At 42.7% G+C, this 24,188-nt stretch overlaps 1 protein-coding gene across 2 annotated transcripts in view; it reads right to left on the bottom strand.

Moving 5' to 3' along the window:
* AHNAK2 (AHNAK nucleoprotein 2) overlaps positions 1 to 24,188 on the bottom strand; it is an 81,401-nt gene that overhangs the window by 44,452 nt on the left and 12,761 nt on the right. The window contains exon 1 of one of the 2 annotated variants that reach the window (XM_034767863.1): positions 13,133 to 13,284. The exons of the other annotated variant lie outside the window; for it this stretch is intronic. The gene's annotated coding sequence lies outside the window, so the exon portion shown is untranslated. Of the gene's footprint in view, positions 1 to 13,132; positions 13,285 to 24,188 lie in introns of those variants that run through there. 2 annotated transcript variants of the gene reach the window in all.

Here is a 24,188-nt window from a genome sequence, read left to right as displayed (position 1 = left end):
GAGGCGGGTACATCCCAGAGGTCCAGCCAGGTATGGAGGGCAGAGATTGCTGGGTTGGGTTGGTCAGTCACCACCCACCCCACACCACTCCCGGGTGAGAGAGGTGTACGTGTCACTGTCCAGGTCACTGGACCAGGATACCCAGCTTTTATTGTTTAACAAAAGAATTTCCTACCTACAAGAAGAAGTTTCCTATCTAAAGCAAAGTTCAAGCCATTTCTAAAATAGAATAACTTATTATTTAATCTATATTCTGCCAGACCAGATTTATGTTATTGTTGCTTCATTATTTATTTTAAATAACCCTTTTCTTCCAGGCTATACAAATGTCAGGGTAAGGTATTATTGTCTATAGGAAAAATCAACATTTTCTATTGATATTAGATATCTGACCACAGCCTGCATGCTGCCTCTTTGTCCAGAATTTTTCCATTATCAAAACTATTTTCAAAGGGTTTCATCATTTGGTGGAGTCCTCAATGGAAAATTATCTGAGCTCCATGTATAGCTCAGTTGAGAGAGATTCCAACAGAGTCTGATTCCAAGCGGCCATTGACTTCCCTGTAGACCTTAGGAAGTGTCTGTTTTTTGACTAGTGAACACAAGATAAATGACTGGGATACAGCATATTGCTATAATTTGAAATGCAAATTTCATGGGACTTATATGGTAGCTGCTGATCATTTAATTACATAGGACCAAATTCTCAACTACCCAGATTTCGTTCTGTCGAGCAAAGCTTTACTGGACTCCTGTGAAACTGATATTATGACATGTTAAATACTAAGGGGAAGCTACATGATCATTTCCATCCTGTACCCAGTAATAACTATTGAATTTGTTTAAAGCTAGCTTTTCAATCTGTTTAACTTTAAATATTTTCACAAAAGATCAAGTACTTTGTCACTTAACTCTTAATTGAATTCATTTATAGGTAGGGCCCTACCAAATTCACGGTCCATTTTGGTAAATTTCACGGTCACAGCATTTTAAAAAATCTTGAATCTCATGGTTTCAGATATTTAAATCTTAAATTTCACAGTGTCGTAACTGTGGGGGTCCCAACCCAAAAGAGATTGGGGGGTGGCAAGGCTACCCTTGGATAGTGTAGGAGGCTTCGCGGTATTGCCACCCTTACTTCAGCACTGCCTTCAGAGCTGGGCGGCCGGAGAGTGGCAGCTGCTGGCTGGGCACTCAGCTGTGAAGGCAGCATTGCCACCACCAGCAGCACAAAAGTAAGAGTGGCAATACCATACTTCTGTGCTACTGCTGGTGGCGGCACTGCCTTCTGGGCTAGGGGCATGGCCAGCAGCAACCACTCTCCAGCTGCCCAGCTCTGAAGGCAGCACAGAAGTAATACCACGGCCCTCCTACAATAGCCAGATTTCACAGGGGAGGCCCGATTTCACCGTCTGTGACACGTTTTTCACGGCCAAGAATTTGGTAGGGCCCTATTTATAGGGCAACTAACAGGAGGCATCTGAACCAGGTAGAAAATAAAGACCAAACACAAATAGCTATAAGGCAGTGGTTTATGGAATTGTGGACTGTCGCTCACTATAGGACTCGGGAGCACTTATTGGTGGTCCGTGGAGAGGTCCTAGGAGGTCATAGGATGCTGGCTCCACCTCTCTGCTTTCAGCTGTGTCTACAGATGCCCAGGCTTTTCATTAAATGTCTGAAAAGGTGCCAGCCTAGCTGGCTCCATGCTGTGGACAAGAATCTGAAAGAACCTGCAGGTACTGAAGCCACCACCGTAACAATTAAAAATAGCTCAGTATCCTAACGTTATTTATTTATCCACGTCAATAACTGCTGTGGATGATGGAGGGATGCCGTGTGATCTGGGCTAGGAGGGGAGATGGTCCAATCAAAAATGGGGGCAGAGGTGGGCCGCAAAACAAACTCTTGTTCCATCCTGGAGAGCAAAGCTCAAGTCACTAGCCTAACATCACTAATGTGATTATTGTTCCTTAGATCTTATATGGCACTTCTTATCAATCGCTCTCAAAGGGCTTTACAAAGGAAGATAAATATCACTATCTCTGTTTTACAGTGATGGAAACTCAGGCAGCGCAGTGAAGTGACTAGCACAAAGTTTCACAAGAAATCAGTGGCAGAACCAAGGCTAGAACCCAACTGTGTTGGAGCTCAGGGCTAGCTCTACAAGACGACACTACCTCCCTCAGCTAATGGGGGAAAGGAAATGCTTCATATTTACTCTTCCACATCTTCCCTGCTCTCCCTTTGTCAATAGAAACTGAACCAACCAAGCCTTGAGAAGGCAATTGTTTCCAACGCTGGCAAGGAAGTCAGTTAGCATTTTTATTGAATCCAGCCCTAAAAGAGAGCTAGGAAATGATTTCTTTGCCAACTACAGCAAGAGTCCTCTAATTTTTTATATATATATATATAAAATTGAAAACAATGTATTTACTCAAATAATAATTAATATCTGTTATATAGCACTTTTCCTGAGTAGATCGCAAAGAACTTTACAAAGGAGGTCAGTATCATTTTCCCCATTTTAGAGATGGGGAAACTGAGGCACGGGCAAGGGAGTGACTTGCCCAAGGTCAGCCAGTAGTAGAGCCAGGCATAGAACCTGGGTATTCTGAGTCCCAGTATAGTGCTCAGTCCAGCTGACTGCACTGCCTCCGTGAATGAAAACATTCTTGTGGAGATTTGATGTGTTTGTGCAGCGCCTAGTACGCTGGAGTCCTGGAATATGATGAGGGCCCCTAGGGGCGACAGTTGTAATAACAATGATAACGGATTGATCTAGCTCCCTTTCTTTCAAATCCTACTGGAGCAAGATTTGATAAGTATGCACTAGGATTTATTATATACAATAATAAAAAATCTTCAATGCATCTGTGTTGTACTGGCAAGGGAGGTGGGCCACAGCAGTGGAGCCCTGGCACTGACCTCAGTGAGGAGTTCTCCTTAAAAACGGGTGGTCCAATCAGTGTTAATTTCACATCCCCTTTAAAATACAATATAAGACACAGTATCTGTCTAGGGGGTCACTCTCACAGCCTTCCCAGGAGTTATGGACTTTTATTTTTATTTCTATTGAGACGTGTTGGTATCTACTGCTTCTTCAGCTCCGTACAAGATCCCCAATATATTCCTGTCTGGGTAAGCCTGGATATCTGGGTGATCATCAGCTAGGGTATTCTATTACTTGCCTCCCTTTTTTCCTTTCAGGGCAAATACCACTCCATTTTTACTGCCAGTCACTGTACGAATCAAGAAATGCTGGACAGGCAGGTTTTGTGGTGCTGCTGCTGTAACTTCATTGCCTGTAGCTCTGGCAAAAGGATATTTCAGAGGACCTGGTCAGTAATTAAAAGGGCAGATGCAGGTAACAGGCATTTTATCACCCCCCACCTAGATGCTGGTGTAAACAAAAACACTTGACCCTGCTGCAGTTTATGTAAAATGCTTCCTTTACAAAAATCCTGCACTCGTGATTTCTCTTGAACAGAGAAGTCAGTGTTGCAAAGGTAGCCCTCTGCTCTGACATTCTGCTCTTCTCTATGACAGCAGACTGTGAGCCCCACATGTAGCAGGATCAGAACACTGACGCTAATTTCTGCTGCCTGGCTCTGAGAGGAGAAACTTGCACTAAGTGATTTACTGAATAAGTGCAGCTGTCGCTTTGCCCCGAGCAGCAGGGGCCTATGAGGACTAGAAATCACTGAGAGTTCTTGGAAGCCCCACAGATAGTAAAACAAACCCAACACCTCCAGAAAAGATCTCACCCTCCCCTCCTCCACCTTTACCCATTTGTCTGTTTTATCCACCTTTCTGGTACTTGGACGGTAAGTTCTGTGGGGCAGAAACTGTCTTGTTACATATCTGTACGGCACCTAACAGCATGAAGGCCTTGATCCTTGTTTGGGGCTCTGAGAGGTGCCACCATAATACAAATAATCAGTAGAAAGACGTAATCGGAATAAGACTATAAGCAATCTGACTGTTCCTTTTCTGTAAACAATAGCAAGCTTGATAAACCCCAGATTTGACTCTGCCTTCCTCACAAGGACATTTTTGAACTTAGATTTTTATCCCTTGGAAGAGACCTTATTAGTCCTTCCTTCAAAAATAGGGCTAGTCATAATTCAGTGGACAGAGCACTATAGTGGGAGTCAGCAGACCTGAATTCTAGTCCTGGCTCTGCCCCTAGCCTGCACAGTAACCTTGGGTAGGTTATGTGCCTGCTTTTTGCCTCAGTTTCCCTATCTGTAAAATATGATACTGACCTAATTTGTAACACGCTTTGAGATCTGCTGATGAAAAGCGCTAGGTCAGAGGTAGGTAGTATTATTAGCACATAAGCAGGCTCTCCTAGTACCAGCTCATCATGCCCAGGTTCCCTTCTCTGTGAGCCTGGTGTGCTTGAAACTCACCAGACTCATACGTGTCTCCAAGCAAGCCAGTGCATCAAAATCTGATCACTGTCAATCTCTAGAAGAACAGAGTCAGCACAGCCTGCTTGTTGTTGGCATGTCAGCCAGCCCAGATGCTGGGCTGTTACAGCCATTTGCAGCCCAATTTTGGAAGGAGCGGTGGTTTTTTTCACTATTATACATTTTTAAAGGAGAAAAATGTGGGGGAGACAAATTTTGATTGATTTGGTGGCACTTGACACCTGTTTTGCACTCACTTTGCACTGGGTAAATTACCCTGCAAGGTGCAGGGCAATGGAGAATCAGACCCATTGTGTATATCTCTGGGAGCACTCAGTGGGGCTTTGCAGTTCTGTATCCACCCTACTCCAAGGCTGTGCTTTAAAGCATCTGAATTTACTTGCAGTTCCCCACCCACAGAAGTGCTGGTAAGAGACAGAGCTTTGATTCCTTGTCCCAGTCATATGGCTCGGCCAGCATTACACAAGAACCACGCACCCGTCATGTGGCAGGGGTCAGTATCTGCAGGCTCCAGTGATAACTGTTACAGCTGCCGTTAAAAAAAAAAAAAATCAATTGTAAACCAACCAAAAAGTCCAAGCACAGCGAACGTGGCCAATTAATCAAACACAAATGGAGATGTCAGGGCAAATGACCTGAACCTCCTGACCGAAGAGAGAATTAAGTTGCTTCTTATTGGTCATGTGTCGGTACATATGGGCTATGAACCTCAAAGGCTCTCTGATCACATGGCCACCTCTCAACACAGGTCCTTCTGCAGTGGCTTGGCTGACTGCTGAGGTGGGTCCATTGCCCAGAGACTGCTGCTTGCAGGCTTTTCCAGTGTCCCCAACTGGGATGCGTTGCTCCTGTCGGCATTCTCACCGTCCTCAAGAAAGAGAGAACAGCGTTATCTTTGGCTGGGTTTAGATGTTTTCTGTTCTCGTAGGAGTGCTCCTCAAAGTAGTTATGACATGTGACCTTGGTGTGCATGAGCTAGCTGCTATCTTGGCAGGGTGCCAGATGCTTCTCTGTTTGAAAGCGAACTTGCTTGCCAACTTTCAATGGGCGTAACTATTTGGCATTCTTACTGCAAAGCTGCTTCTCTTCTGGTTTCCTGGCATGCTCTTCTGTATCCAGGGTTAGTTGTCTTTGACTCAAGAGTTCTGTGTGCAGAACTTGCTGGATTGGGCCCATAATAAGCTTCATTTCAGATGTTGCATGAGTTTGAAATCTCCTTCAAGAGCATTGTCAGAACTGAAAAAATTGAACAACTTCTTCCCCCCCCCCCCCCACCAAAACACCTTGCCTCAAGTCCCCCTTATCTATCTAATTTAATCTATTTCAGAGACATCTAATCTTATCATCTAATCATGCTATCTATGAGATTTCTGCATCACACATTTGCATACATAGTGAATTCCTCCTGTTGGTAACACAGCTGAAAGTACATCTGCCACCCAGCGTCCTTCACTGCTGCTGCTTGATGCTTTGCTGTGAAATTATTTCCCATGCTGTTTGTGGCCCACCCTTTAGCAGGAAGGAGTGTTTTGTTTTTTAATCGGTAGCTGTGTACATTGCGGCATTCACATTTAAACTGCAGTAGTCCCCAGGAGATTTAACTAAGTTGGGGCATCATTGTGCTAGACACTGTGCAGACTAGAGTAAATGACAGTACCTACTCGCTACTGCATCTGTCATCAGCCATACTTGGTAGCAGCTGCTATAGTAAATGTCATAGATTGTAAGGCCAGAAGGGATCATTGTGATCATCATCTAGTCTGACCACCTGCATAACAACGGCCATAGAACTTCCCCAGAATTAATTCCCGCTTCAAGTCCAACAGCTGTGGTTGAACTACAGTATAGCTTTTAGAAAAGCATCCAGTCTTGATTTAAAGATTACTGGTGTTGGACAATCCACCACAACCCTTATTAAGTTGTTTCAGTGGTTGATTACCCAAAACCAATGTCAGTACTTCTCCTTAGAATTCAGTCTTAGGAACCTACAAATCACTGCTATTCTACAACCATCTGTGCCGCTGTCCTGCCTCCCCTTCCTATATTTACATTTCACTTTTATTATTTCCATCATATAGTATTTTATATTCTAGCATTCCCTGTATAACAGGCCCTTCTAATAAGAATACCCTTTGAATGCCCACGCTCCCATCCATACTGTGCTCCTCACTGGCAACGGTATGGAAATGTTGCTCTGGTCTTCTGCAGGAGGAGTCCTGTGGACTAAAATGGACTTGTGCAGCTGTGAAGTGGGCAATTCTGGGATTAGTAGTCCTAGGTGGGGAGGAGGAGAGAAACGAGGCAGAGAGCACCTTTGCAAACAAAATGCTTGGCATGCCCAGTGGTACTTGTTGGAAATAACTGGCTACTACAGAGCCACTTTCTGCAGTAACCTCCTCTTACAAGGGTCGCACCATTAGTAGCTGCATACAGTAGAGTCTCTATTTACTTTCCTAAAAACAAATCAGTATATGCAGGAGATTACACACACCCTGAAACTAATCTGCAAGCGCTAGGCTTCCTTTTGTGGCTTTTTGGTTTTCTTGTGGATAAACCGGGTTTACATATTTGGCCAATAAAACATACAATTTACCAATTAATTTGTAACTGGTGTCATAACATTTGAGATGTCTGATTTCCTTGCATCAGCCAATACAATTATACCAATCAGTTTCTCTTAAAACTCCAAAGAGAGACAGTTTTTAAAAGTGAAGGTTGATCACTCCTGAGTTAACTTTATCTAATCCATTTCATTTATAAATTCCTGCCAGACTGACTGAAGCAGTTGTTAAATCCACTATGGATATACAATCCAAATATGGATCTAGTTTAACACTGCTTTACTAAGCGGTATCACTAAATTTATGCATTCCACGATTGTTCCATGCACTGTTTCCATCCAGTTCTCTGCAAATCACCAAAGTAACTGAAATCTCCCTCTATGAATATTTTGTGTGAAATATTTCTAAAAAACATCTTGTTTTCGACTGCTTACCATATTATAATAGTTAATTAATGGTCATATTATGCCCCGGCGCAACAGTTCGTTAAGAGTTTAATAGTGACATATCACCACTCACTAACCACTCTTATTTTTTCTAGTGATGAATAACTGTAAATATGAAACCTGGTTATAAAAAGTTAGGCTCACAAGTGCACACTGCTACCACAACTGTGTAAATAGCCATGTAATTACTCAGTTTGCCAGTACAATGGGGGTGGAGTAACTGCTTACTTTAGTTAGGCACAGAACTGTGTGCACATTTTGCCGCACAATTACATGCCTCATTCCCCCTAACCCCCCCATAATCAGGCCCATAATGTGCAAGAAGTCAACTTTAACTAGTGATAGGAGACACAGGTCAGATAAAATAATAATCAACTCAAACTTTCACCTAAAACACGAACCACACCAAAACTTGACCTTGTCTGAGCTTTGAAAATGTTGGGAAATGTTTAATGACATTTTTGCCTGCTTCTCTAACCTGTCTATAGCTGATATTAGATGCAGAAATAGTACAGGAAAGGCTCAGCTAGAACCAGGAAATGTTTGCCATCTCATGAGAAAGCTGGTTCTTTTGAAATTTCTGGACTGATTTTTTTTTTTCTGAGCTTGGACTTTCTAATAAACTCGGGTACATTTCACATAAAAAGATGTTTGGGTGCTTATCTGAACTAAATGGACACTTAAAACCTTTTTGAGGTTCACTTTCAACTAGTTTTAACCACGTTTGTTGGATAGAAGCAATACTTAAAAATGATTAACTACTACTTATAATTCACTTTTCATCTTCAGAATGCTGTACAGCTATTAATTAAATAGTCCTCACAACGCAGGTAAAGGAATATCACAGTCCCCACAGGATTTCAGTTCTTGCACATGTACTTTGAGTATTCGCTTTAGTCTAAGACTCATATTCTTCACCACAGCCCTCCAAATAATTTGGTGGGGCTGGATGGCTGGAGCAGCATGAGGTCCAGTCATGGCAGGGGCAAGGAAAGACTGGGCATCTGGGCACTGGTGGAATGGTAAAGAATTTTAGATCAGCACTGGCTTAGGGTGAAAGGTTTGGGAGCAGGGGATTTAGTTGCTTTGAGCAGGGGGTTGGACTAGATGACCTCCTGAGGTCCCTCCCAGCCCTGCTATTCTATGAGTCTATGACAGTTGGAAAGAGAGCATGTGAGGGGTCCAGGGAGATTCTTAAGGAGAAGCTGAATGAGGCTGCCCTTCCAGGACTAGGGCAGAACCACAGGGGTAGGGAGTGGACGGGAAAATGGGTGGCTGGACTAGTTGAATACATCAGATTTCTCAAATTGTGACTGCAGCTTGCAAGGTGCTCTGGTACAGCCGGTAATGCTGATGGCCATGGGAACTGTCATTGCTTCATTAAGCTAATTTAAGTAGGGGGAGGTGGCCAGATTGCCTGGCTTCTGGTACTGAACAAGGAGAGAAAAAAGTTTAGCAGATTGATCCCTAACTTTGGAGTAGAGGGAAGCCAAACTAGAACCACAATCAGCAGGCACCTCGGAGGATTCACCTCTCAACAGGAGGGTCCTTAGCTCTCGCATGAGGCGCAAGGATGAAGGCAGAAACTAGGTAAAGCCGTACTTTAAAACCAGATAGCTGCAGTGATGACAGTTACGTTGTTTGTATACTAAAGTTACAGCCTAGTGCTACCCAAGTTAAGTGGAGGGCGTATTCATTCTGCTGTGTGGACAGCAGACTGGATATTTACGATCCTCTTAGACCATTTTCTAATGGCAAGTGTTTTTCAGCTGGCTTGGCAAAGATATTAATCTGATTACTTTTATTTGCAGTTGGGCAAAAAAGTAACTTTCTACAGAGACCGAGGAGTCTTTACTTGGCAGATGAAGCCCATCCCTTTGTGTCATGTGTTTGTGTTTCTGCTCTCTTAAGTTTGGCTTGCGATCATGCGCTGTCACCGTGGGCCTGAACTTGTTCTGTTAATCGTCAATGGGAGTTTCGCCATTGGGAGCAAGATAAGGCCCTGCACCAGTTACATCCTTTATTGCTTCTGCATATTAACCAGTCTGGATTATTTTCAGCCACCATTAAAGCCATTGTTTTCCCTCTTTGCCCCCCCGCGGTGGATCAGATTGTGAATGACCCCTGAGTCACTGCTTGTTCTCCGACAATCAAGGGTCGATTCCCTTGACTGCCACAAGAAGGCACTGTCCTTCAGTGACTTTATTTACCCACCTACAGCCTTCGGGGGGCACAGCTACTTTTGAGCTGGGAGGGGTGATCCCCAGCTCACGTAGACATACCCAAGCTAGCACAGAAAAATAGTGCGGCCACGGCAGCTGCACGGGCTAGCCATCCCCAATCCAATCCCCCCTTACCCACAGGGTATGTACTTCGCTGGCTGGCCTGAGCAGCCACCCGAGCTGTCACAGACACGCTATTTTTAGGTGCTAGCTTGAGCACAGCTAGGTCAGGTACGTCCAGGTGAGCTGGGCCCTGCCCCTCCCAGCTCCAACGGAGACGTACCCTTTTTTGAAATAGGAAGGTCATTAAGAAGGCTGTAGCACATGGAGCGCCCCGTCCTTTCCCTTGTTTCCACCACTCGCAGTAAAGCGCTGCCTTACAATATCTGGAGGATGAAGTGTGCCTGGCTATTGAGTGGTCTTAGGTGCCCTCCCCTCTCACACCTTTACTCTTCCTGTGCAGGGGCCAGGCACTGCTGCCATTCACAGGAGGGGTCCCTCTCCTCACTTGTCCCAAAGATGAAGCTGAAGCATCCTCCTGACCCCTTCCAACCTGCTGGGCCTCCAGGCTGAGTGCCCTAATCTCCATCTGACCTAGCCTCAGAGCAGGCAGAGAGAGCTAGGTTCTAGCTAGCCCCTCAGGACTAGGGCCTTTTCTGGAGGGAAAGGGAATGCTGCAGGCACTGGGAGCTACAGGGAGTGGGTTGGGCTGCTGTTGTTGGGTGGCCTGGATAGGGAAGGAGAGCTGGCACTAGGACCCAGAGAGGAAGCAAAGCGTGGGAGCTCCAGTTTTACTGCCTTCGGCAGAGGTTGGTCCTGCCTGAGCTATGGAACTACCCCCGCTTGTACGGAATGTCGGGTCCCCCACCTTCAGGCAGAGCTATTCATGCTTGTGGCTAGGAGATTTCTTGGTGGAAGGTTGCAGCAATATGGAGCCATTCTTGAAATGACCCAGTCGTGTACGGCTGAACCTGCAGCCTTAGACCCAGCAGCAGCATGGTAGGTTGTTGTTCCTGAGGGTGACAGTCCTGACTTTTCCAAAGCGCGTTTTGCTGGCTATATATCCTGGTCTGATTTTATAGCACACAGAAATGGCTACCTCTATATGATCCACTGTAGGTTACTTTCCCACCTTTAAAACGCCCCCATTTCTTCCCTGACTGGTTATTATTTCAACTCGCTAGTGTTTTTCTGGTTCTACAGTACAACAGAGACCCTTTTTTTCCAAAGTCAGTACATTCAAGAACAAGAGCTTTGGTGATTCTTTAAAGACTCAAACCAAGAAGCATAAATTCTTATTCCTTTGCAAAGAGCGGCATACTTCTTGGAATAAATCATTAAAGGCCAGGTTCTGCCACCCTTATTTACATTAAGTAATATCGTGCCTTTATAAACAATGGCACCTCTTACAGAGTGAAGCACTGGTGGTATATTATAGACAGACGCCTGGATTTCCTTGCAGTGTTGAGCTCCTTGTCCAGCCAAAAGTGAATAAAGGCATGTTGACCTCATTTTGGGGAATTCAGATTGATCTCCCAAGATGATTAATAACCTAAAATATTCACTGTCTCCAAACCCCTGGAGAATTATCACTAACAAACCGTACAGACACCCCTTCTGGTTTAAAGACCTTGCCATCTTTCATACTAAACACAGCTGTACAGTAGACTGGAATTTAGCCATCTTCAGTGAATTACTTTTAAGTGCAGAGTATACAGTCAAACTGACTTTACTTTAATAAGATTTATACAAACCATGCAACCTAATAGTTGAGTGTACTTTACGAGAGTGCCACACCAAAAATAGTAAAATGACGAGATCAAAGAAACTTTGTTGATGCTATTTCAGCTAAAAATCTACATTATCCAACAGAGAAGCTAAAGCCAGCATAGAAGGTATTAACACAGTAGCAGGACTAGTGCTGTTTTATAGTTTAACTTTTAAGGTTATTGCAAATAAATGTTTCAATCCCACTTGTCAGTTTAAAAAGAAAAAAAAAATCGGCAGCCCAATAAAAAGTCCTCAGGCATGATGCATTTTATGGTGCTGATTAAACTCCTAAAACACTGTATATACGAGTACATTAGCATAAAGTTTTGGGAGGAAACTCTCTTTAGGGCTGTGAATAATTTATATACGGTTATTCTTTAGTATAACAACCTGTACAAGAAAAACAACAATTACCGTTCTCATGACACCAATCATGATAATTATATGGAGTAGAATTAAATCTTCAGAGTGTCTTGTGTCACAAATCATAGAGAACAACTGTTACTTCTGTGGCACAGTCCCATCTGTTTGGTGTTTTCTAATTTGAATAATGTTTTCTCTTTTCTATCAAAGACTTTAAAACTGCCAGATCTTTCTCTGGGTAGTTACAAATGCAATGCTGCCCCACTTCAAATCCCCTGGCACTGAATTTAGCATTATGTTAATCTGATCAAAGATCTCTAAGGTGCACAGTAACTGTGTTGATGGGATTATATAAGAACCTAGATAGGTAGACAAACAGATCTTAGCCAGGTTTGATTAGCAGGTTTTGCTGGAGCAATCTCCCATAGGAAAGATATCTGAGATCCCATTTGCACCAGCAAGGTTGTGCATCTCTGTCTTTAAAATCTTTGAGGTTGATTCTAGCCTCACATACTACCAATATATAGGGTGCTTAGTGCCATGCACATATATTATGACTCTCTATATATTGTATATGGTATTTATTATATATAGTACACATATATACAGTATCCCTCTTGCGGGAGCATATTATCTACTGTAAAATACAACTGTGCACATACAGTGGAAACCACATGTAGAAGAATCATCTTCATGATAAGACAACTTCACTTGCAAGCCAATTGCACATTGTGGTGCATTGAAACAATTTGGGAGTAGGATTTTAACTTAGTATAAACAGTTTCACTATGTCCTAGGTCACTATGAGGGGTTTCACTGTAAAGTATATAGAGTGGGGAGGAGGGAAAGATATGTGACTGAAATAGACAAGTTGTTGAATCTTAAGATGTGTGCAGGACTCGAAGCTGATTGTGCACTGAAAGCTTTTGATATCTATGTGTGTGACTGCGAATGAGATCAGAAGATTCTCAATCCTGCTGTGAACTTGCTTGCTAATTTGTAACACTGCTTCTCCAAATGCAAGAACTAGACAAATGAGATGTTGAAGCACTTAACTCTACATGCAGCCACATGTGTTATATTTGGGTGCACCTTATTTTAAGTCTCAGCTATTTTCCTCCCTCAGCATCATCAGATTTCCGATGGTCGGTATATGTGCATGTCTGTGTATGTTTCACTGATCGAGTGCGTAGCTGGTAGCATGGCACCTTTATGACAGTCATTATATCAAAGCACACACACAGCTACAATTCTAATTTAAGATCCCCTCCATTTATTGCAAATGTGAGCAAACTGCATCATAGAAAGAGAGAGGGATGTTTAAACAAACTTACCAAAAATAACTGAAGTTCTCAAAAGTTGCCCTGAAGTTGAAATAGCCCAGAACACCAATCCAGAGCCTGCCCCCCCAAGCTCTCGCTCTTTCTCACTCTCTATTGCATTTGGAATAAGGGCAGTGCAGAAATCCAGCAAAACATTTTTCCTTCTATGTAGACTGGGGCGTTTCTCTACAGTCAGAAAGGGAGTGGCTGAGCCCCGGTGAGGCTTGTTGCCATACCCCAAGCCAAAGAGTGCAGTCGCAGATGACACAGCCTGTGAAATTCAATACCCACTGTACTGAAGCAACAGCTGTAATGCTTCATTTAGGGCAGGACTGAACTCTGCGCTTGTTCCTTGCTAGGAACTCACACTGGGGTGTAGAAGGAAAGTGTGGGTTTCAATACATGCTCTGTCTTTGTACCACTGTGAGCCTACGACTGCAAGCACTTGTATGTATACAGGGTGGAGAGACAAGCACAACTTCTTTGTGACTAAAACACATTGGGTATGAGAGAGAAAGCAAATCAAACATCTCTTTTCCTGAGATCCGTTCCCAGGCATAACTGCGTCATTAACAATATATTTGTACTGGATATAGCTTCTCACACCAGCTCAGTTCAAACACACAATTCTTTTCATTTTCTTTTATTGTCAACAGCTTATTACTGTTAAAAATTGGACACTGAAACTAACAGATCTGGCTGCACCATTACCTTACTGTGACTTAAAGATAGGGAGTGCCATTCTGTTCTTACTGCCGTCTTGGCAATGTGTCCTGATATTAAGACATGAGGAACGTTGCTTAGCATTGGCAAAAACTGGTTTGCTCAAGTTCAGAGTTCCTCCCCTCTCCTCCTGTTTTCTAATAACCCCCTTCCCCAAGAGAAGTCTTTGATAATGTGGCAGCGACTGTTAAACTTCCAGAAATCAGGGCAGAGGAAATGCAATGCATCATTGTTTCCTCCAAAGATTTGTACTAATTTTTTACATTCGCTAAAACATGTACGGGCCCACGGGATACTGCAAAATGCAAACTGGAAACAAAGTGTCCCACAATGTGTCCAGCTACTTTGCCAACACACCAGAGCAGAACAGGAATAGGTAAAAAATATGCTAGCGAGGGGGAAATGACTGTGTTTGCAGGGTTGCTTCATTTCACGTCAGGGCAGATGTTGTATAGTTCGGCATTTTTCGAGCTTTAAAAATGTTTAAACATGCAGAATTCGATACACTAAATGTTCTTTGGACCTGAGTTTATAAAACAGAGGTGTGCCTAATTTGCACACACATTTACTGCATCTCCATGTGGCAAACAGGTATTTGCTCATGAAAATCAGCTGTATAATTGTGCTTTATTTTGTGCGTGCAGCGCCACACACTTTATAAAAATCAAGTGCCAAACACTGAAATGTGTACAGGATAAAACCAATTATGGTGTTTATATAACACCGCAAGTAGCACTTTACAAATCAAATAAAGGCAGAGTGCCAGCTTGTTAAAGGTATTTATGCACCCAGAGTCCCTGTCCTAACAAATTTGCCATCGAAACCAAGACAAATACAGAAGGTGCAGGTAGCAAATGCAGGAAGAGTTTAAGGGAGGGGAGGACCAAGGGTGAGGTTATGTGGATGCTTGGGCAAGCAGTGCACCTGTCAGTCACGCCTGTTTATTACATAGGGTATATTATGATGGTTTATAAGCCTCCCTAAAGCAATGTGTTTTTATGTGAGGCCTATGGTACAGAGGCAGCATGAAGATGGTCTCCGGCATTAGGAAAAAAAGCATGTGCCCAAAATCCTCGAAGGTACTCACAGAATCCAGGGTCAGAAGGAACCACTGTGATCATCTAGCCTGACCTCCTGTATAACACAGGCCAGAGAACTTCCCCAGAATAATTCCTAGAGAAAAATATCCAATCTTGATTTAAAAATTGTCAGTGATGAAAAATCCCCCACGACCCTTCATAAATTGTTTCAATTATTAATTACTGTCCCTGCTAAAAGTACATCTTATTTCCAGTGTGAATTTATCTAGCTTCAACTTCCAGTCACTGGATCCTGTTGTACTTTTTCTCTTCTGGACTGAAAAGCCCATTATTAAATATTTGTTCCCCATGTAGATACTTATAGACTTAATCAAGTCCCCCCCGACTTAGTCTTTCTTAAGCTAAGTAGCTTGAGCTTCTTGAGTCTATCACTATAAGGCAGGTTTTCTAACCCTTTAATCATTCTCATGGCTCTTCTCTGAACCTTCTGCAATTTATCAACATCCTTTTTGAATTTTGGGCACCAGAACTGGGCACAGGATTCCAGCAGTAGTTGAGCCAGTGCCAAATACAGAGGTAAAATAACCTCTTTACTCCTACCTGAGGTTCCCCTGTTTCTGTAGCCCAGGATTGCATTAGCTCTTTTGGCCACAGTGTCACAGTGGGAGCTCATATTCCGCTAATTCTATATCACCACCCCCAAATCATTTTCAGAATCACTGCTTCCCAGGATAGAGTCCCCCATCCTGTAAGTGTAGCCTACAGTCTTTGTTCCCAAATAGCTAAATGTTAAAACACAGATTTTTTTGCTTGCACACAGTTTACCAAGCAATCTGGATTGGAATCAGTATTTAGTTGTGTAACTCCTATTGAAATGAATAAGAGTTAGGCACCCAATACCTTTGAAGATCTGGGCAACAGAGTTTTGGTGAAGTCAGCAGAAATAACAGGAGTGAACTCCGGAAGATGAGAAATGGAGCAAGGGCTCTTTAATAGCTAGCTAGTTCCTTTCCCCTCCATGCCCAAACCCCGAGGAAGAGCAATTGTACAGTGTCATGGGCCCAGCCCAATTCCCACTGAAATATCCCTTAGTCTGGTTACCATGCACCCAGCCTTCTCTTATTGATGGGTGAGTCAGATGATATGGTTACTTGTCAGTATCGCAGGCTGAGCTGGGCATTTCAATCCTTGGCACTCGCTGTTTGAAATATGAAAATGTAACATCTGGTGCAGTCTTTCTGACCAGTCAGTCAGGAGGGTGTTAGCGTGTGACAAAGATTTCTCACACCAGGTATGCAAAACTAAGAACCACAAGCTGACAGAAGTCAAAGGTGGCTCAGCTGGATTCAGACATTTGTCTCTTTGGAGCCAACCATTATATATTGCCTCTCTTTGACCTGACTGGCTAGTCAAATTTCAAGGCCCTGGGAATGTTCTAGGTGGGAGTAAAAATTGATGGAGACTAGTATGTTCTTTGATGCTGTCTTGTTTATTAACAAGGAATGTACAAAGTCCTGCTTCTCTGAATGCAGGAGGAACCAAGAGCAAAAGAAGTCATTCTTAGCTAACAGCCCCAAGTCTCTTTAGCCAACGCCAGACCCAAAAGCTCTTTTTCTAGCTTTTTCCAGGGTCGCAATGTACTTACAGGTTGCTGCCTCTCTCTCTCTCCCACACACACATACACTCACACTCTGCTTCTCTCTCTCTCTCTCTCTGACACTCACACACACGCACACACACATACACACACAGAGTTGAACCCTCTGCCCAGATGGTGCTGGTTTCTGAGGACTCTGTCAGGTCTTGTTTTAGGTATGGCCCCTTAACTCTTACAACTATCTCAAATGAAGGGCATGTTCACACATCAGTTTCAATATGGTTTTAAGTCAACCCATAACAAGGATTAACCCAGCTCATAATACACACTCATATATTCACAGCATTCGAGCAGGGCCCTGATGGCATTTGTAAAAGCAGCAGTGTGTGTGCTTTCCCATTTAACAGTCTATTCCAACAACATTTACTAAATATTTTGTTGCGGGGGTAGATTTCCTACTGAACACAGGAGACGAGATTGACGTCTCTGTTGACAGACGCAGGCTGCTTCTCCAAAACACAAATGAACTTGGAGGGAATGAGCATGTTCTGTATTACGGATATTTGGGAATATATATGTACATCAATTAGTATCTTGTTTCTAACTTGATTTCAGAGTTGAACAGATGGCCATCAGTGCTACACCACTAACCCCATTACTTCAACTACTTTATTGCACTGGTTTAGTAGATACAGTAGAACCTCAGAGTTACGAATTGATCAGTCAACCACACACCTCATTTGGAACTGGAAGTACGCAATCAGGCAGTAGCAGAGACTAAAAAAAGCAAATACAGTACAGTGCTGTATTAAACGTAAACTATTAAAAAATAAAGGGAAAGTTTTAAAAAAAAGATTTGACAAGGTAGGGAAACTGTTTCTGTGCTTGTTTCCTTTAGGTTAAGATGGTTAAAAGCAGCATTTTGCTTCAGCATAGTAAAGTTTCAAAGCTGTATTAAGTCAATGTTCAGTTGTAAATTTTGAGAGAACAGCCATAACGTTTTGTTCAGAGTTATGAACATTTCAGTGTTACGAACAACCTCCATTCCCAAGGTATTCGTAACTCTGGCTACAGGAAGGACTATGCTACAGTAGAATCTCAATCTATATTGCCTTGTTCTATTGGTACTAAACCATTTTATATTGTCTCAAATACATATAAAGCAGAGGAGCATTAAGAAAAGGAGACTTCAAGTGATCGAGCAGCACAGGTTTATGTAATCAATAACTTCCCTACTGAGTCATGATTACACCAAGATGGTCACAGCTAATTCCCTTAGTGATTCCGGTTCTTTAGAAAGTGGCCCATTCTTCTGAGTTTACTCTGTCCAGCTGCTCTAATTTAGGGTTGGATTCTAGATAAAGCCTTTAAAATGTCTCTTTAATTTTGAGACATCTGTCAAGAAAATATAAAGAGAAACTCTTTCCAGCATGCAGAGGCAATGATGAAAGTTCTTGGCTTCTGCATTTACATGCCAGTGAGATTTGTTACATGATCTGATCTTTCCTCTCCCCTTGTCCACCCCACCTCCAACAGCACTTTCATGGCTCACTCTTACAGATTTGTTGTCTTCACTCAGGTTCCATGGGAAGACTAGAATATGCAAAAGAATGACGAACATTCTGTATGTAAATTTTATTAAAATACCAAACCTCTCATGGGCTGATCAGATGTCAGTTCACTGATGCCCCTGGATTTACACTAGACCCAATGGGAAGTTTCTCCAATTATCTTTTTCTGTAACTAAACTAACTAACTAAATAGCAATTATAATAAAATAACCTGTTAGATATTTGCAAAAAAAAATGGAAACAACATGTTCAAAGTGATAACAAAACATACCACATCCAATTTATAAGTACACATAATGTCATGTGAAGTATATGAATGTTTGATGAGTCATTCTTTTCAGAAGTGTGGTCATTTGGACATTTTGAGGAAAAAGATGAGAAAACTCTGAAAACCTAGATCGATAGATAGCGTCACGCTTACAGGGCTAGCTACATTTCTGTCCCTTTCCTGGTCTTTCTGCACACCCTCAGTAGTCAGGCCTCGCGCCGTTACCTATCTGGAATGGAATTTCATAATTCTTCCACATCTTAGGCTAGGTCTACACTACCCGCCTGAATCAGCGGGTAGAAATCGACCTCTCGGGGATCGATTTATCGCGTCCCGTCGTGACGTGACAATCGATCTCCGAATCGACGCTCTTACTCCACCAGCGGAGGTGGGAGTAAGCGCCGTCGACAGAAAGCCGCAGAAGTCGATTTTGCCGCCGTCCTCACAGCGGGGTAAGTCGGCTGCGATACGTCGAATTCAGCTACGCTATTCACGTAGCTGAATTTGCGTATCTTAAATCGACTCCCCCCTGTAGTGTAGATGTACCCTTAGACCAGCCCTGGACTGCAGTGCCCTATGCATCAACTGTGCTTACCTGCTTGTAATCTTTTCCTGCTTGTTTTTCTTTACTATTCTCTATTTTCTCTATTAAACTAGATCAATATATCTACACACTAAAGATCCCATGAACTATTACAGAACTCCACTTCTGTCACAGATAGATAGGAAGGAAAATTCTGCTGGCTGCTTTGAGGAAATAGAAATTAGTCTCTATATTTAATGTATGTATAATTTTTAAGGCTACTGACTAACCAGAGTACAATTCTCAGGCTTCAGATAAACTTTTAAAAAGGGTCTAAGTGACACTTTTTAAAGGGTCCTATGTCCCATTTTCAAGAGAGACTTAGCCTAAGTCTAACTGAAAGTCAGTGGGATTTAGGACCTCAAATGCATGAGTCAGTTTTGAAAATTGGACTTAGGAAGTCACTTAGATGCTTTTGAAAATTTTCCCTTGAACAAGAATGGTTCTAGTTTACTGTGCATCTTACATTAAAAAAACTTATTAATTTTAATACTAATAACCACTATACAACACATGTACTTATTGCTAATGTCTCCATATCAGCCTTTCTTGTACAAAATCAACCAAATGGCATGTAGGCATATAATCTCACAAACCTTGAGTGTTTGTGTATAGCAAGTTAGGTTTCAATGCTGTCTCCCTCAAGAAGTCTTAGTGTTGGAGATCAAGGGCCTGATTCTGATGCTGGTAAATTCAGAGTAATTCCAGTGTAGTTAATGGGTATAATTGAATGACAGTGGTGTCACTGATATCAGAATCTGGTCCCAAATCTTTCTGCATGTCCTCTCCTTTACATATGTCTCTCAAATGAGACTAAAATCTCTATCATCTCACCTAATCACTCTCTGCTCAGCCAGTCAGAAATGTGAATGTTTCTGGAATGATCCAGAAATATCCTAAAAGAGAAAAGAGGAAAAAATGATCTCACATAGGACAGTCTCTCTCTTTGTCCTGTCCTGATTCTCTCTTTTACTCTCAGTCTCTGAGTCTCCTGAATTCTACCCCATTGGACATTAGAGCACCAGGACAGACCCGCAGGAAACCAGAAAGACCAGATCAGAATGAACCAGAAAAAGGAGGACAACTGGATCAACTGACATTGCAACCACGGCAACAGACTATTCTGGTTTATGATTAAAGCTCCTGCTCAATAACGAACCCCCTTCCTATGGTCCAGTTGTTCCAGGCTCTTATATAGATGCCCAGAGGCCAGAGAGGGTCAGCTCTTGATTTAAAGAAACTTCCCAATGCCTTGCAAGCTCTTGACAGGGATCAGGGGAAAAAATCAAAGTCCTATTGCTCATGGAAGTGACAGGACTGCTTTCTCAGTGCACCCATAGGGTGCACATTGCCCCAGAAGGGGCAGGGAAGGGAGAGGAGGAAGTGGGGCTATGGCGTGCTGACTCTCCACACCTGCATGTAGAGCAGGCCATGAACACCACCAGATGGTACCAAATGTAATCCCCGTACTCGCCTGGGAGCACAGAGAGCTCCCCCAGTGGTGATGTGATCCTGCACCGCCCTCAGTAAAGGGCTGTGACTAAATGGCATCATTTATTCCATAGTATTGTTTTCCTGTTTCCCCTACTTGTCCTATCTGTCTTAATTCTTCAGGCAACTTGGGTTCAGGATTCGCTGCCTAGAATCCCCACGTGAAAGCTATCCTGGCAAGCTGAAGGTGTAACCAGACTTGCACTTGGGACGAGAAAATCGACGAGGAACTGAGGGCATCACAGGAAAAAGAACATCCTCTTGCGCAGGAAACATAGACCAGAATGGGATGGCTTCCTACAAGTGTCCCTGCCCGGAGTGAGCTAAGCAGCAGTGTTCAAACCACTGAAATAAGAGGATTTCTCTATTTTGTACAATGTCATTAATCAATATAGCATTTGACTGCCTCAGCTCTTTTCTTACTACAAGTTCCTGACTACAGCTGGTGAACATTTTTGAAATTTTGATGGAATTTGAGGGGGGAAACAAGAACATTTTTAAATATTTTTCATATTTTTCATTTTTTTCTGTTCTTTTTGACCAATTACACCGGTATTTGAAATATTTTGATTCTTCAAGAAAAGGGTAAAAATTATTTTAAAAATTCATGAAATGTTTTCCCGCGTTTTTCCCAACAAGCTCTATTTTTGACTAACAGGCTTTTTCTATCAAATCAACAGCTGTCACTGGCATTCCCTGATCATATATCGAAGTAGAACAGTACCTAGCTAGGAGAGAGGGATGATTTTCTTTTGAAAATATGTTTAACCTGGTGCAACCACCTGGAGCCAGAGTATGGATGTATTCAACAAAACAAAAATAATTATTTAATGAATTAATCAAATTAAATAAACACACATTTTGAATGTTCGTGGCTTAACCATGATTCTTAAATCAATAATAAATGTTCTTCTGAAAGATACGCTCTAGTTCAGAGGTTCCCAAACTTTTCTTATTGCGTACCAGCTTCCAGATCTACCAGCTGCACACGTACCCCTATCCTTCTCCTTACTGATACTTTGTGGGTTCTTCTTAACACTACCTGTTGTTAGCCATCTGTCCATATTTCACTGTTACGTACAGATATAGTTCGTGTGACATATACAACCAAAACAAAAACCCTGACTAAGTTCTGAGCTCAGTTGAACTGAAAAGTTGCTGGGGAACTGAATCCATGCTGTATGGTGATTGGAGGGGAGGGCTCTGTACATTAGCATCTCTGTGTATTTGTGTTTTCACTGGTACATCTTGTACGGTAAATTAACTACCGTATTTTATATAACAAATTCCCATGGAATTTTACAGCTTCGTCTGAGTAGCCTATTACGGAAATGCAATAAATAAAATAATTGATAAATAAAATCCACCCCTTTTCCTCCCCTTTTTTGTTTTTATAAACCATTGAAGCTGTAGCTAGAGGAGCAGAAATAAGTTAAGCATCAGATGTTGGGATTGAGCGCTCCTGTCCTTCACAGGCTTTACAAAGAGTTAAACATTTTGCTTCTTGCGCAAGTAAAGATGTTGACAGTGATACGGCTGCAATCAGCTCGTATGACAAAGACTGTAACCAGAAGTGGAAGTGATTCAGAATTAATCCTTCTTCAGTACTTTCCCTAAACCAAAAGATCTCAACAAAGAAGGGCTAAACGTTGGGGTTTCCATGAACTCTATAGAGGACATGCTGACATGAGAAAGGCAAAGGAATAATTGGAAAAGAAAGAGAAAATGATTAGGTTACCCTGAGAGGGGGGGGTCTCATCTGGATATGGCATTAGCAGTGGAATAGGTGTTATAAATGCAACAAGGGTGAATTTGATCCCCGTGCAGAGGGCAAACATCAGACTGTAGCCTTTTATTTATTTAAAATGGATTTTGTAATGTGGTATTACACCACTGTGGGTTCAGCCTATGCACTACTAAGTCTCAATCAAAATAGGACTTACATGGTTTTTAAGTGGTCCCTTGTGGTGGCTCTCTGCACAGGGGTGAATTTCATCCACAGTGACTACTTGCTGAGACAGCTGTACCACAGACCCTAGAGAGCTGGTACCCTTGCCTGTCACTTATTACTGGATCACTAATGGTCATGGTTTTGCTCTGGTGTTTGGTCATGATTTGTCAGACTTGGCAATTGGTGGCAAGGAAGAGACTAGCTCCTGAGGGAAGAGAGGCTCCAGAAAGCAAGGAAAGGGAGAGAAATTAAAGGAGCACCTTTTAACTGAGAATAGCTTAACACAGCTCCATTTCGTTTGTCCAGGGCAAGGCTCCCCCTCAGCTCACCCAGTAGAAGGGCTTTGTGTCCCATGCTTTTTAAGTGTGTGTGAACATGGTCTAGGCGAGTGGAAAGATTCAGGAAGTGACAATAGGACTTATTGTTCCCGTTCTGAAGTCAGCAGTTCAGGTAGGATTTACTTCTTAATAAAATGAGTCCCCTCATCGGTGTCAAGTGTCCGCCTGTTATTCATAGAACTGGGTAGATTCATGTGTCAGTGAAATTTGATGTGTTAGATATGGCATTCACTGCTCGTGTTAATTCTCTGTGTATGTGACATCCCTGGGATGTGGATATGATTTTAATTAGTTAGATTTGAGGATTGTAGGTGTCTTGATTTCCTGAGAGCTGAAATTTATAATCAAGCTGTGTGAAATTTACCCCAAAGCCCCATGCCCCACTTAAGCCCTCAAAATAGGACTTGACTTGACATGGGCCTTGGCAGAGACCACCGAGCCTGCAAATAGGCCGGAGGGCAGAGTGAGGGCAACCGGCTTCAGCAGTGTTACTGAGCATGCTCAGTACAAGCCAAGCAGCAAATCTGGGTGGAGCACCTGACACCACCCCCCAGACTCTCCCACACATCGTGTCTGTGTCTTGGGTTGGCCCACTGCATGGGCTGAATATCACACACTGTAAATAAACTCTGTGGGGCCTCTAGGACCTGTGGTGGTGAGGAACTCACTTTTGGAGGAAGAACCAAAGGTGATGGGATCCTGTGCAAGATAGCTACATATCTCCTTGCTTTCTGCTTGTTTGGTTTGTTGGTTTGATTGGACTGGCTAACGCATGGCCCTAGAGACCAGTCTGTGGGAAATGGCAGTTGCAGCAAAGTGGCCAGATAGGATTGCTGGCTCTGCAATAGATTTTTTGACGTTGGCTTGATCCTGTAAGATTCTAAGGCACCTTCAGGTCCCAGTGAAATTGATGGAAGTTAAGTCTCTCAGGATGTGCTCAGCATCTTGTAGGACCAGGCCCTTCAGGTCCCATGTCTGCTCCCATTGAAGTCAATAGGAGTTTTGCCTTTAACTGCAATGGGAGCAGAGTGGAGCCCTCTGATCTCTTTGCCTCAGCGTCTCCATCTGAACAATGAGGAGAACAATGCTTATCTACCTCATTCATGTTTTTAAAGTATTTTGAGATCCTCAGAAGGAAGGTGCCGTAGAAGAGTAAAATATTCTTATTGTGATTAGCACTGAAGCACATCTAGTTGCTATGAATGCAGCCAGAAATTCTAATTATTTTAGATGCTGCTTGCCAGGAGTGTCATTTTGAACAGCGTAAATAGAAAGCTCAGGATCTGATTATGTCTAGAATTAAAAGACATGATTATGTGTAATAAGTAAAATGCACTAGGTATCTGCCAGAGCCGCAGAACAATCATAGCGTCTGGTAGATTGAACTGAATCTGTGTTGTTCGAAGTGGGATGCTTATGAGTGGCACACCTTGTGTCAGGTAGCATGCACCAAAAGGAGGGACTGCTCATAATTCTGACATATTGAGAAATCCCTTTTCCTCCTCG

Source organism: Trachemys scripta, chromosome 4 (genome assembly GCF_013100865.1).
Source record: "Trachemys scripta elegans isolate TJP31775 chromosome 4, CAS_Tse_1.0, whole genome shotgun sequence".
Taxonomy (NCBI): domain Eukaryota; kingdom Metazoa; phylum Chordata; order Testudines; family Emydidae; genus Trachemys; species Trachemys scripta.
The sequence above is the reverse complement of the archived record's forward strand: the minus strand, read 5'-3'. Positions and strand labels throughout refer to the sequence as shown.